The sequence below is a fragment of the Pseudonaja textilis genome, chromosome 1 (assembly GCF_049901715.1).
Source record: "Pseudonaja textilis isolate UNSWEBS1 chromosome 1, rPseTex1.2, whole genome shotgun sequence".
Lineage (NCBI taxonomy): Eukaryota > Metazoa > Chordata > Lepidosauria > Squamata > Elapidae > Pseudonaja > Pseudonaja textilis.
In genome coordinates this window covers 50,540,765-50,556,580 of record NC_141990.1, presented here as the reverse complement: position 1 = coordinate 50,556,580, position 15,816 = coordinate 50,540,765, and the positions used below count along the sequence as shown (strand labels likewise).

General features: G+C 35.7%; 1 long non-coding RNA gene across 3 annotated transcripts; it reads left to right on the top strand.

The window, feature by feature from the left end:
* The first annotated feature begins 188 nt into the window (after nt 1–188).
* LOC148127613 (uncharacterized) lies at nt 189–13,659 on the top strand. Of its 3 annotated transcripts, none has more exons than XR_015740975.1 (4): nt 4,253–4,339; nt 4,825–4,994; nt 5,155–5,246; nt 13,491–13,659. It is a non-coding gene; the product is annotated as an uncharacterized LOC148127613 (long non-coding RNA). The 3 variants fall into 3 exon arrangements; XR_015740976.1 differs by lacking the exon at nt 13,491–13,659 and adding an exon at nt 10,932–10,993; XR_015740973.1 differs by lacking the exons at nt 4,253–4,339; nt 4,825–4,994 and adding an exon at nt 189–210.
* Nucleotides 13,660–15,816: the final 2,157 nt, after the last annotated feature.

The window sequence follows — 15,816 nt, the reverse complement described above, 5'->3', positions numbered from 1 at the left end:
GGCTTCCTGTAATTGTCTATTTAACTTGGCAATCTGCGGTGATTTTTTCCTGTAAAATGAGCCCAAGACGTCACTAAAGCAATGTTCAGTTTAATTAATGAGAAATAATAATGCTCCTAATAAAAGCTCATGATATGATCCTTCTTCCTTTGCTCTGCCTTTACTTCTTCCTCCTCATTCTGTCTTAAGAAAAGCACTTTACGGGAATTGGTGAGTCACTTTCCATCAAGGCATTTTGATTTTAATTGACGCAAACAATACAGTGGAGAAAAATAAGCAGTAGAGAACCATCTGTTTAATTGAGTCCTTGACATTTTATTGTATTTCCCCCTATTGCATATTAAAGGAAGCAAATAGAAAAACAATGGCTAATTATATGCTGTTTACAGGTCCTGGTTTTACTTTGATTCTAGGCTTCTCAACAGTTACCCTCCTTTGTGTCTACTTCTTTCTTCCTTTGCATGCAATGAAATTCTTATCATATTTTTAAAATATCTTCATCTCTCAGTCTGCTTCTTGACAATGGAACAGAATCTCTAAAAATGTGCTAAGATGAAAAGCAGACTTACATAAAAGCCTGTCACCAAATACGATCAGAAGCTGCTCACTATTACTCCCTCCATAAAGGTAGTAGAAGATATTACATTCATTTTAGGAGGTTCTACTCTGCCTGCTTTTGGTGATATGAAGATTCTGGCTGTGGTCAATTTTGCATGTTCTTTTGGGCATTTTCCTTTTTTCTTTTATATAACTGAGGGACTTTAAAAGCATAAATCCAAGGGAGATGGGTGCTTAAGAAATCTAAAATATAAAAAAATAAATGACATCAGTTAGATGAGGAATGGTGATTGGAGCACTTTATGTAGGAATCAGGAGTGAGGCAGGCAGCAAATTGTAGTGGTTTGAATATCAGAGTATGATTAGTTCCTCATTTTTCCATAAATCTCACTAAATGAACTTGAATGAAACATGTGCTTTAAGTCTCATGTCTCTTACAAGGCTATGATTGAGGGCTTGTGACTGATAGAAGCCACATAACATCATTTCTTTCCTGAAGAAATTGTGCAAATTACACAAATTATGTAATGTGCTTCCATGATGTCCTTTTCTCTCCATAGGAACAGCCATGAATGAGGTTAAAATATTGGGGGCTACATGCACAGATTAAAAAAATAACAGTTGTCACTTCTTATAATCGCCTTACAAATTGTCTAATGGTGGTAGGGGGTCACGAGATTAAATTTGGGGACCCCAGAGTCTCCAATTAAAAAGATAGTTTGGTCAGATTTAATATTGCAACCATGGAGAATATAAGCTAATGTGCAGAAGAACTGTAGTGAAGGATCTGATCATAGCAATCTACATCCACAGGGATAAAGGAATGGAGGGAAGCCCAATGCCAATTAATTGGGCTGAAAAAGACTCAAGAAAGGGTGGGCTTATGCACTATTGCCAGACAGCATCATAACTCTTATCCTTCAGTCAACCAACTTGGCTCCAGAAGAACCTTGGGGAAGAAAAAAAAAAGATGAGAAAAGTGGGATGGCTTTGTTTTTCAGGCCCAAAGGGTAGAGGGTTTTTCCCCTCTCTCTACTTCTTCTCATCACCTGTGACAAGAGAGCTCCTTGTTAGCAAATTAGCAGTTAAAAATTATACGGTATAAGAAGAATAGAAACCATGAAACCTTTTTAGATGCTGAAAGGCAAATATTTATAAGTAGTCTGAAATTTACTTTGGTGATAAGGAAAAATGTTTTTATTAAACAGCAAAATATCTGTCAAGAAGGATATCACTGGAAGGAATAGGGTGACACTTTTTTCCCTTGCTCCCATTTTATCGGGATTTTACCATATAGTATAAATTTATACTGTATAGTATAAATTAGTATATCTATTTCAGTCATTATTTCAGTCATTATTATTCATACAAATGCAATCATATAAGTATACATATAAATGGTAGAAAATCGCATTGCTGTTATTTCTTAACTTGTCCCTGTAACAAACAACTTCCCCTAAAACACAAACATTCATGGTAAAATGTCAAATCAATTGAAAAAATATACTAAGATAAATGTAGAAATATTGACTTCACATCAGCACTGCCTCAGTCACTATAAATCTCCAGAACAAGTCAACAGGTAACCATTTCAGAAATATTAATATGGAGACATCCTGATATTAACTACAACATGGAGCAAGTTAGTCACTCAGAAATAACAGCCTCAACTTCTCTTATTAGTGGAGGATCACTAACAGATTCTTCTAGGTCATCCAAGTTTCGTAGGTCAATTCCACTTGATGAAAACAGTTGAGAAGGTGCCAAGCATTATAGGGTTTAATGATCTTCTGCCGTATTTCAGTAGTGTGATTCTTTGAAATCTCCAAGGGTACAATGAAAGAGATAGGGGAGTGCATACCTGTCTTTCAGCAAAAAAAAAAAAAAGCAGTCCTTGATTAAGAATAACAATTAGAAGCAACACCTTTCCTTCAGAAGATGGCAGTTCCAACCTTTTTGGTCCCACAGAAAGAATAAAATTCCACTATGCTATAAGAGAAAGGCAGGAAGAGGACTGATGGTTTAAGATGACTTGTTGGTACAACATATGTATCATTTTCAAACAGATCGAACAGAAGTCCCATGGTGATTTTTGAACTATGCTTTTCCCATAATCTGACATCACTTCATTTGTCTGCTTCCTCATTTTGACATTTCCTTTTGTATGTTGTAATATAAAGAAACGCCTTATTTGATCCTCCCCATGCTGCTTTTCCCAATGTTGTCCGTGCTTCCTTCAGCACATATCATCACACATGGGGTTTCCCAGGGAGACCTCTTTGTGTAATTTTGTTTCAGAAGACCAATTAGCCATTTGTTTTGATAAAATTAATGCAGAGAGCTTAATTTTGCAATCAAATGCATTAAGACTGCAGACTTTCCAAATGTACTTAAGCTAATGCACCAAAATGTGTTTGGTGTGTGATGAATAATGTTTATAAATCCCTAAAGGGTTTTGGGGGGGAAAACCAACTGATATATCAAAATCATAATAAATATTTTTTCCTTCAAACATTATACACACACACACATGGGCACATCATTCTCATTATTAAAAAATAAAGTAAAAAAAATAAAGTCCAACATAGAGATGAGAATTTCTGTAGAATCAGGATACTTAACTGTTATTAATGTCAAGTATCCTGATTTTACAAAAATAAAATAGCATGCTCTTTCCAAAAGTTTAGCTCTGTCTAATCTACTTATCCATCAACAAAACTGCAAATTCAACATAGGATTGAAAGGTAGAGAAAACAACATTGTTGTCATTTGTGATGGAAGATGGTAGCATTTATTCATTCATTGGTGTTCATATGTCCTTCGTCTTTCTACCCACTGGCTGCAAGATGTATTCCATGTACTACAGGTAGCTATATTACAGAGGGTACCCTAATTCCCTCTGAACCCTGGAGAATATCTGAAAACACATTCATTTTATTGGAACATTCTTGTTGTAAACAGGGAATTCCAACAAGTCTCAAGCAGAGTTTGAAGGTCCTATACCAGAGTTATATTTACCTTTAATGACACTGGTCCTATTTTTATTAATTTTTAGACAAAGTTCCATTTTAGCCCTAGTGACACATTGGTTAAAGTGCAGTTGCAGACAAAATCCTGATCTGGCTCAAAGTTGACTCAGCCTCCCATCCTTCTGAGGTTGTTAAAATGAGAAACCAGATTGTTGGAGGGGGGGACATATGCAAATAATGCTGCTACATTGTAAACTGCTCAGAGAGTGCTGTAAAGCATTATGGGATGGTATATAAGCCTAAAAGTTAAATGCTATAAGGTTATTAAGTGATATAGGGCTTAATAAAGAATAAACTACACACAAATCTAGTTTAATGTAAATAATGAAAGGTCTACTCTATTCTATACCCCATCTATACTCAGGGGTGAAAAAAGAAACAGAAAACCAAGATTGCAGAGACAAACATCAATGAAGGGAGGAACATATTATCTGGGGATAATGGAAAGTAATTGAACAACAAAGCAGAAACATTTTAATAGGTTATGAGGTTATGCATTCAGCTATCTCAATAAAATCATTGGTATTGAAAGACCCTAACACATGTGCAGGAGCCAGTTTGCTGTAATGGTTAAGGCAGCAGACTAGGAACCAAGAGACTATGAGATCTATTTCAACCTTAGACACAAAGCCAGCAGAATAGGTCAATCATTCTTTCTCAGCTCTAGGAAGTAGTCAGCGGCAAACCACTTCCAAAATCTTGCCAAGAAAACTGCAGGGACTCATCAAAGCAATCTCCAGACTGACTTGAAGGTATAAAAAATAATATGCATTTTTCACTTGCTAAATATGAAACAAAATTAATCCATATTGGTAATATAATAAATAAAATATTGCTTTTGTTCAGATTTTTCTGTCTGGATTTACTTCTATACATTTTTAAAGGCTCAGAGAAAGTTCTGACAGTTAGTGTATTTCTACCTACAGCATTGTCAATTCTAAGAAGGAATGTACTTTAAGTACCTTCTTAAGTACCTTTATCATAACAGAAGTATTGCTTTGTTTTTTTAACAATGAAAGAAATTAAAAATGTATTTTTGTGAAGATAAGAGTGTGATGAAAGAGATATTTTAGATTGGGTGAAGTTGTTTACTCCATCATCCCTTGCGTTTGGGGATTTCACCATGTGGTTTAATATTTTCAAATAAGCTGTAACTCTTTCATAATGAATCATGTTATTTTATTTGTTTCATACTATGTCTCTGAATCAATCAACAATAATCTTTTGGTCCATGTAGGCCAGAGTATAAATGCTGGATAAAAACTGCTGAAAAGGAATACTACATCCAGTTGTGATTGCCACAATGTAAAAAAGATGTTGAGACTGTAGAAAGAGTACAGAGAAGAGCAACCAAGATGATTAGGAAACTAGAGGCTAAAACATATGAAGAACGGTTGCTGGAATTGGGTATGTCTAGTTTAATGTAAAGAAGAACTAAGGGTGACATTACAGCACTATTCCAATAACAAAGGGCCACAAAGGGCCCTCTTACCTGAGTATACCTACCATTTATTCTGATCCGGTGGAAGAAACATAATCATTCCTTATTCTCCATTTTACTCTGCAGCTTTTCAGCAAGGCTCCAACTGCAAGTGATACCCATATCCTTTGGCTGTTTGCCTTAAGTCAGCTGTCTAACTGATGTTAAAAACCTCAAGGGTAAAAACACGTATGAATGTTTACTATTTTTTAACATAAGCTAGGGCTTTGGTTGTAAATAGTTTGATCATCTCATTTTGTGTGTGTGTTTAATGTAATCCATTTCCTAAATTTATCATCTGCTGCAGCTAGTATATCCTTAGTACCTGTAGGCTTATCCTCCATCCACCCATCCAATCCCACCCACCCAATCCAACTCAGACTTAAAGAAACAAGTTTATTGGCATCAGGATTATATAAGAGCTTGATGTTCAAGATTAGTTTTTCAAATAAATTATCCTCTCCCCTCCTCTCCTTTCACTCCAGTATTAAGCAACCAGGGAGATGCAATAGTTCAATTTTCCCTATAATATTTGTAGCAAATTATTCAAAAGACTCTGAATTGAAGCAGTCTGAATTACTTTAATGGAAAAAGGAGAATAAAAAATGTAAATAACTGAACTATTTAATTCCTACTTTGAACACCTGGATTCATTTAAATACATTTTTCATTACTCTGAATGAAGAGGCAAATATTTTAAACAGATTACAAGAAAGGGTGGTGGATAAAGTATTTTATTGTAATGAATACATGTTTAATATCATGCACCAGTTTCTTGATGAAAACATACCCTGTGGCTCATTCAGAATATATAAACTTCTGTTAGGTTGATGCTTGAGAATTGCCATTCAGAGACATTTTAGCTTAGCCCATAGGGGAAAAAAAATAGAAAAGTTCAAAAAGTTATTACCGACTGTATGGTGTAACAAAGCAAATGCTTTTTTTTTTTTGAATTTTTGAACACCAAGCAACCAATGTTTTACACCTTTTCAAAAATATCTAATATTTAATTACCATTCAAACTGGCAAGATTTTATTAAACTGAACATTAAGAAAAACACTATGCACTCCCTTAAAAAGAAATGATCTTGTAATATTCTCAGCTGACCTATTTGTTCTAAATATGGCTGATAAAGACATGTCCATTTATCAGTTTATGGTCACAAATCATGTAAATCTCAAACTACATGGCCAATGATCAGAAGATCTGAGAACTAGTGATTCAAAATGTCGGAAGGAGCATTATCTTTTGGCCTAAATATTCATGAAATTGTTATGTTTACATTCAGCAATCAGTAGTCTTATGTACTTGATTAGGTCTACATATGGAAAAAAAAGCTAAAATCTACTCAGAAGCAAATTCTATTAATTTCAAAGGTCTATAAAAATAACATAGTTGCCTGAAAAACCTTTTTATTTCACCGGAAAAATAAAAAGTAAAGGTCACAATTGTGTTTTTGACTGTCTAGATATCTACTATTGGCTATATAGTATACAATACTGTAGCCATATTCAGACATTATGTTAGAAATTGGTAGATGAAATAGTCTTGGCTGGGTATCAATTGCATTGCAATTTCTTTTTTAATTCTGTACATATATTTTGATTGGGCTTATGATTACTCTAGTGTAAGATTATCACAGAGCTTTATTGGCTTATGGAGAAGAAGGAAAAGGAGGAGTTTAAGTAGATCATATTCACTGAATTTTCATCCACTCAATTCAATAGTACATAAATGGAACATATGTCTACTCCTTTCATTTTTCTTTAAAATAAAAGTGTTCTTCCTCTGTTTAACCATCAGAGCAGAAGACTGACCAGAGGATATATTTTTCAAACAGCATAAGAAACTTGATGTTAGTCTGTGGAATGTAAAGGATGACACATGGAAGGGCAACACCTGTTCTCTGATATCCCAAAGGATGGAACATGGAATAAAAAAAAGTTAGAAAAATTATTTTAACAATAGGAGGAGTGGAAACTATTATTCAAAGATAAAATGACTGCCTCTTCACTGGATGTGTGCAAGCAGAGCCTGGACAGCTATTTGTCATAGACATGGATCCCTGAAATGTTATGGTTTCATTGAGACAGTGGTTAGGGCGGAGTACCAGAGCCATAATTTGAAATCCATTTTTGTGAAATGTTTAGGTAACTTAGCTACAAGTTATCAGGTCATCTGTTAAATCTTCCTTCTATCTTCCAGATTGACTAGTCCTGCTACTTCAGGGTTTTTTTTTTTCATTGATAGAGGAGCATGGTGGAATGTAATGTGAAAAGGAGAGACTTAGCCATCCATAATGACTCTGATATTAATCAAGTTTTACATTTTACATTTATTTACTTAAACTTTATACTACTCCAGTCATACCAGATACCCAGAAATATTTCCCCATGTAGAAACATAATTGAAAGCAGTGAAAATTTAAACGACACTTACACCAAATAATCAAAGAAAACAATCAGCAAATAACTCAATATTGCCACTGCAGGAGGGGATGGAAGTCCAATCTCAAAGACTTTTTTTGAGGGGGTGAAATCCAAACCTTAAGGGTGAATGGAAACTCTAGTACAGCAGGGCTGTTAAACTCCCGGCCCGCAAACCAGATGCATCACGTGTTGACCATGCCCACGCCTGGTTTAGAAAAGAGGGGGAAAGTCCCAATACATCAAGTGACACTGCCGTGATGATGTGAGTTTGACACCCCTGCTCTACAAGAATGCTGTCCCAGACAAACTGGAAGCAGTCCATATAAACCAGAACATAAGATTGGCTTCAGTTGCTGAGTGCTATGTAGCCAGACTTAGCAGCTTACCTGGTTGGCATACAAAGTGCTCAGGGTATCATCTGCTCAGTCATTAAAGACAGACAAGAGAAATCTAAGTGTGCTTCTTTTTTTTCAACCTCATGAGAAAGCCTTCTAACTTCAATGACTAACAGAGGCTCTTGTGGGGTCTAAGGAGCTTTCTCCTTTGTTGGAAATGTGCATAGTCCCATTAGTCATTCCTTATCTTAGGGGAAGATCATTTGTAGTTCTGCAGATGTGGGTAAAATTGATAGGACCCAATTCTGAATTTCAAGTTAATGGCTCTGCCCCACAGTTAAAAGAAATGCTATCCAACTCTCTGCAAGTACTGTAGGATGTGTTCCCCCCATGTCTAAATGAGGCAATTATATAAGATTTTTATTGAAGAAAACATCTGTTAATCCATAAGATCTATAGAAATATAGGCCAGCCCAGTCTCAAATATTATGTAGAGGAGAAAGAGATTGAGAAGCTGGTGTCTTCCCAGCTGCAAATTAAAATGACACTGATGCTATTATTTGACTCATTTCAAAAGGGGTTTTAGTTTATCTATGGTACTGAAATTGTTTGGATTGTTTTAATGGATGTCCTGCACTAGGAACTGGGTGGAGAGAAGGCTGTCATGCTATACCATCTTGATTTTTGCAGACATAATCATGGTTAGAGGGCTGTAAAGAAGAGCAAATAGCAGGTTATTTCTTGCACTGTAGCTCACCTGGTCCTTCTCCTGCTTTCCCAACTGATCTTGTGCTGCTGTTAGTCAACTCTTAGAAATGTGGATATTTTGTGCTATGTGCCAATAGTCAGGAAGTTCCTGCCCAAGACCTGTCCTTGCAAAACTGGGACAGCTGGTTGCCTTATACCTTATAGTCAGAATAAATTCAGTAACCGAATTAAAACAAGGTTGCCAAAACAAAGTAGAAGAGAAAAGTAATAGGAACAAAAATAACAGGTTGTGCTATTTTAAAAGGCTCCATTTTTATTTTTTATTTTTGAGTACATTTTTATTTTATTTGGAAAATTAAGATACAATGCAAACACCCCCAAAAGGGGGAAATAAATTTTACAAAAACAAAACAAAAAATAGACAAAACACTAGAGAAGATAAAAGTGTGCACCAAAAAAGAAAAAAGACAAAAACTCATATACATATATCATACCTCCTACTGATAAATATATTGGAATAATATTAGCTTCCCCTCTCCTTGAAGCAGGCCCAAAATGTATAAACTTCTATGTCTATTTGCAACCAATTTGATCTGTCACCTATCTACTGTAGATAAAGGCAAGGTAGTTAACAGGTGAACCAATAGCAAATTAACTTCAAAGTCCTCTGTTTTTTATTGTATTTAATTCAGAAAGTCTACAACAGCTTCTTATCTACCATAAATCATCACAGTCATTATTTCTGATCTGTCTGAGATCAAATACCTTTGTTTAATTTTTAATAATAAACTTCTTAAGATTTTGGTTGAAAACTTTCCCAACAAATATTTCCTACTGCCCACAATCATAAACCTCTGCTGTCGATCCATTTTCCCAAAAGGTCCAGTCCAAATTATTTTCGTTAGTTAAAGTCCATTCCCCAATCACCATCAATCTTAAGAATGTCCAGTTCATCTCTCTTCAATTCTGTTAATTCCAGATCTGTAAAATCCATATCCCCTTCAGCCTTCTCAAATGAACTTACAATTTCCAAACCAAGTTCCTTCTCCTTTAAATCTGCCAGTAGCTCCTTTAAATCTGCCAGTAGCAATTTAGATTCCAATCCATCCAGTTGCCAGTTTGGTTGGCTACAGTTGCTTGTGACTGGATATCTCCTTTAGGTTGATTTAAAATCTTTGTTATTTTTATCAAACTTTTACCAAAGTTTTCAATTTAAACTTGTAGGTTAAAAAGCATTCTTTTTTCAAAGGCTTCCCAGAGGGCTTTATCTCTTAGTTGGTACATTGTTTGCATTTTTTAATATAGTCCACTAACTAGGCATTCACAACTTGAAATGAACAGTTCCTTTTCAGGACAGGGGGTTAAATATGTTATAACAGAGTAACCAAGAACATTAATATAATATTTCTCACAAAAAAAGGATGGGGAAAAAAAGGAAAAAAGAGAAAATATCCATGAACCATTAAAAAAAAATTAAAGATCACAGCTTTTTTAAAATTATGAAAATGCAAAACCTGTGTCATGAAAATCTGATGCAAATGGAAATCCAAACTATTCACTTTTACTACCCAGAAAATCTCCATCGATTTCCATATGGAGAAAGTGAAAGTAATTCAGAACAGCAGAATGAAACAGTGAAAAAAAACATTAAAGAATTCAAATTAAAAATCACCAGAGAGTTAAAGTAAATCAGCCTTCAATTAGCTTTTAAAACAAAAACCAAATGAAAAAAAATTCCCATGCATGCTTTAGAAAAACCAAACAACTGAGAGGAAAGATGCAGGCACAGCTCTCCAAAAGCTCCTTCCAGCAACAGGAATCCTCAAAATTCCTCTTCACAGGAAGATCCACATTCATCTGAGGGTTATCTCTGATTATTCTTAGCTCCTCCCATTCAGATCTAGGAAGCCAGCTATCAAAGAACCAGTTACCATTAAACCACAGTCTTTCTTGTCTGATTATTTCCTAAGCAGCATCTCTTCCCTTCTTCCCCCAAGGTCATCCATATATTCCATTACACATTGGTTAGAATATCTAAAAAGATGTATCTTTTTAAACATTAGTTGATGTTTATAATAGTAATATTTCGTTTTTAGTTTTTACTTCGTTAGCCAATTAAGTACTATCAGAGCAGAAAATCGGGACATTCAACAATTTAACAAACATACAAATGCATAAATTGTGGACTGGAACTCCTAACTGCAGCAGGAATTGGTAATGCTGAGGTTGTAACACATCTCAGGTGCACTAGATTATCTGCATACATCTTCTCTTTTTTCACATTATGAAGGCCATTATTAATTTCCGATAAGAATGGGAGTATATTTCACAGCAATGGCCTCAAGCTGAACAAGAAGACAGTGGGAAGTAAAAAATGTTTTCCCTCCCTAGTTCATAATCCTTTGAAGTTGCCAGCAATGGAACAAACAGAGCAAAAAATGGAAATCATACCAACTTCCTTGCTGGAGAAACAGGTATGTATGAGGAATGGGCTACAATTTGCCTACTCTATTGTCCAGCCAAATTGGCAGGTGGATAGCCTGGGTGGTTGCAAATGTTTATGTTGTTCCTACAGATAACTCAATGGATGGCATGACATGAAACATTTGTTGTTCTAGATAAATTACATTTGTTGCATGAATTGAAAGCAAAAAAGTATAGTGAGAAGGAGCAGATAAAATTCTTTCTATTGAAATATCCTCTACAGAAAAATAACAAATGAAGGTATCAGGGAACAAAGAATTGATTTCATGTTCTGCCATTAGTTAGCCACCTGTTAACTGATCATTATTCAGAGCTGAAAGGGGAAAGGCTAATCTTCTGTACATTTATATCAACAAACTCAAACAAAGCCTCCTAATTATCCCACTGAACCTGTGTCAGTTTTAAAACCAGCTCCCTTTTTCAGTTGGCTGCATGCCAATCCCAGAAACTAGTGTCTACAAGCTACATGTTAATGACAATGTCTTTTCATTCTAGGAATGGTATAATTGCCAAAAGTATTTCAGGGGCTCATTATTTTTATGGTCATATTTCAAAGGAAGAGCCAAAGGTCAATAGGGGTTTACATAGAGCAATGTATAGGAACTGGCCTCTTGAGGACACACTGGCAACTACCCATTGCCAACTACAAATCAGCAGGCTACAGTCCCAACAAGAAAAGCCAGAATTATTGCCTGAGACTCTTAATTCACTGACAATGGAGAACAAATTCACTTAAATGTGAGAAATTAAATCCAGATTGTAGGGATGACATCAATATCTGTGCATGTAGAGTGTATTTGAATCAATTTTATGAACCTTCTGACAAGTATGAAAAAATAAATATTTAGAATAGAGTAGAATAGAACAGGATTGGAAGGGACCTTGGAGGTCTTCTAGTCCAACTCCCATGCTCAGGTAGGAAACCCCAAACCATTTTAGACAAATGGTTGTCCAATCTCTGCTTAAAAATTTCCAGTGTTGGAGAATTCACAACTTCTAGAGGCAAGTTATTCCACTGCTTAATTGTTCTGTCTGTAAATTTCTTCTTAGTTCTAGGTTGCTTCTCTCCTTGATTAGTTTCCATCTGTTGTTTCTTGTTCTGCACTCAGGTACTTTGGAGAATAGCTTGACTCCCTCTTCTTTCTGGAAACCCCTGAGATATCAGAACACCACTGCATATTTCCCTGCATGTAGATGCAGTTTCATTGAGGACTCCTAGTTGAGTGTAGCTGATCAGCCAGTTATGGATCCATCTGGTGGTGATGTTGTTTAACCCACATGTTTCTATCTTATCAAGTAATAGATTATGGTCTACTTTGTCAAATGCCTTGCTGAAATCCAAGTAAATCATATCCACAGCATTACTCTGATCCTCTAATTTTGTTACAAAAAAATGTAATAAGATTTTGTCTGGTATGATCTGTTTTTGACAAACACATTTTGGGTTTTGATAATGACTTTGTTTGCCTCTAAGTATTCACTGATTTATTGCTTGATCACATTCATGTTCAGTTCACATCAGAACTTATTTTCAGAGTGGACTATTTTTTGTCAGAAGTCTTATGAAAGTGTTTCTCTCCTACCACATCTCACTAAGACACCTGCACAAGAACTGATTTCATTAATCTAAAAGGAACATTTGTGTTCAGATAACTGATTTTCAGTACATGGATAAAATAGATCGCAAGAGTCCCTGAATGTAAACAGAGGAAGTGCAGATGTTAGGCAGTTACAAATCCCACAAGTAGAATTCTGCTCTCATTTTGGTATGTCTTTAACTTGCTTACTAAAGCAATGGGGATTAAGGATGAAGGGCTGAATATTTGCTGGATTATGTTTTATGACCATAAAACAGTTAAGGAACTTCTGTACTATCATTTCAGCTTCTCATTTAATGCTAACAATCCAGAGGAAAAAAAATATCCCAATGGGGAGCGTTTGGCTCTGACTTGAAGAGTTGTAATATGGAAGGACTCATCTACCCCCAGATAAGTTGATTTCATTCCCAAACTGCTCTAAGTATGATTTTTCTAACGTTCAGTTTTATTTATTTATTTGTATGTTTATTTTATATGGTCATTCAGTTGCCAAGTGACCCTAGGCAGCTAACAATTAAAAACTATATAGCGATTGCAGTAAAATATTTCCCTTTCCTAGTGTTATTCAACAAATTATACTGTTAACACTTCATCCTTCTGATTCTGAAAACAATATGTAGCCATCAAGTCTTGATGCTCTTCAGCACTTTCTCTTCCCTCTGAATTTGTCTAATCTTTAGTTTAAGTCCACTCCGTGGTTGTTTTTGTTTCACCTGATAATGAATTCCATACATTTTCATTGTAAAATGAAATACTTATTTTAGCTTGTTTTCAATCGTCTCCCAGTCAGCTTCTCTAAATATCTTTCAAGTTAACTATTCTTTTCATACTCTCATGCATCTATATGCATCTTTATCTTATGTGACAGGGGTTGATAAACTACGTCCTGCAGACCAAATTGCCAAGATTCAGCCATATTCTTGGGATACCAAGGGCCTTGCATCCTGGGCAGTAGCAGCCTTATAAGATGATAAGAACACAGCTGAACCTACCTCAATGGGCAAATGAAAGACAACGAATGAGATAAAATTTCTTACTGGGAGTAAAAGTGTTTAAAATATTTTATTTCTATCTTTGACTTGCATCTTAAAATATATGGATTAAATTGGAATTGAAATAAAAAGTAGATTTGGACCCATGAAGGTTTGATCTCAAAATGGTATAAGTCCTGAAACTGCTGTTTGATGTTAAAATTTAATATATGCAATTTTGTGCTGGCTAAAAGTACTAAAATGTATTACATATCAGCTGTCAGGCACCAACCATCAAACACTGACTACTCTGTTTAAAGCAACTATTATTTTATATATATTGCAGATATAATGTAGGCTTCATCCAGAAAAATAGTCTCCCTTCATGCCACTTTGGATAATAAACCCCACCTTGGCAACCCATCCATCTGGACATTGCACTTTAATAAGGATTCAGATAAGTACTAAGAAGGGCAATGAGGTTCAGATAGATGAAAAATAGGTCCTATGAAGACAGATAGAGGGAAATGAATTTATTTTGCCTTGAAAAAAGATAATTGAGAAGGATGATACTCTTCAAGAGCAGACAAGGGAAGACCAATCCTTGTTTTCCATCATCCCAGAGTGTAAGATACAGAATAAAAGTTTGAAGTTACCAACAATTGGTAGTTGGATAATGGAAACAAACCTCCCACCTAAGGAAGAAGGTGTTCTTCAATTTGCTGGTATGTTGAAGCAGAGGTTGGACAGCCATTTTGTCCAGGACATTTTCATTTGGAGCCTGTATTGAGCAAGAGATGCTCAGTAATGGTTTAAATGGTTCCTTCTGACTCTGAATAATTCTTGTGTTTTTATTCTCTTTTCTTTTCTACTTTTTAGCTTTTTGTGTTCTTGAAAAGCTGTAACAGTTGTTTTTAGCTTTTCCAACACACTGCAAACTCACTGACTGTCGAAACTTCTGGGTCTGAAATGGAAAAAATCTGTGTAGATCTTCAAGAGGAGACTTTACTTTTCTGTAATCAAAATGAGGGGGCAAAATATAGAGCTGTTGGTCAATAATGGTTTGTTGGTTCCTTAAAGCAATTGTCTTTTTTTTTTTTTAGGCTCATGCAGAAGCTTGCAACACGAGGGGATGGTTTAATACGGCGGTCACCAACCGGTGGGCTGCGGCCCATTGGTGGGCCATGAGAGAAATCCTAGTGGGCTGCAGAGAAATCTCACCCCCAGAACCCCCCCCCCCACAAAGTAATTAATCCAGGCTGCACAGAAACAAACACAAGGCTGTGCCGCCCACATGGCCCGTGGGAATCCTCCCCGCCCACTCACTCCTTACCCGGCAAACTTGCCTGCTAAATTGCTATTTTTCCGACCATCAGCTGTGAGATTTAGATTAGCTAGGAAGCAGGAAATGGTTGGATTTCTTGCTTTCTAGCTAGTCTTTAGATCTTCAGCTCTGCTTTTAAGCACAGCCGAACCTCCCTTAGGACTGAAGGTTCTATTATTCTATTATTTTATGTGACAGACTGAGCTAGCCGATGGCAGATAGATAGATCAATGAATAATTCTGTGAGCAACTCAATCTGCCTGCCTGCTTTGCCTGATTTTGGATAAAAGTTGCTCTTTTTTAATAAAAAATTCAATATTTATATAAATATTTATAATATTTAGATACAAGCAATGCTCAGCCAGTCACATGACCACCAAGCCACACCCACAAATTAGGCCATGCCCACAGAACCGGTTAGTGGTCCCTGGGATCTAAAATTATGAGTTTGGTGGTCCCTGAGGTCCAAAAGGTTGGCGACCCCTGCTTTAATAAACCATGGAAAGATGTGGTGCTTGTGTAACATGCCAAACATTTCTTGAGAACTACTGTCCAAGTGTGCACAGCTGTAGCAAGGATGAATGACAATGAAATAATAATGAAAAGGCACCATTTCAAAAGTCTTATTACTAGGTTTTTTAGAATTTTTATCCCTTCTAATTTCCTTGTTTTTTTTCCCTTAATGTGTATAACATGAAAATTAAAAACTAAGTCCTTCAAGAGTAGTGAATTAATTCACTTCAAACTTAAATATAAACTTTCAACAAAAAAGGAAAGATTTTATCACTGTTACTGGAAACCTTAATAGATAATGACCCTATAATTCTGGCATTTCCTATAGGTTTAAGATCGTTAATTTATTCTTGTAACTCTTTCCCGTCTCCAGTCAAACATGTTGA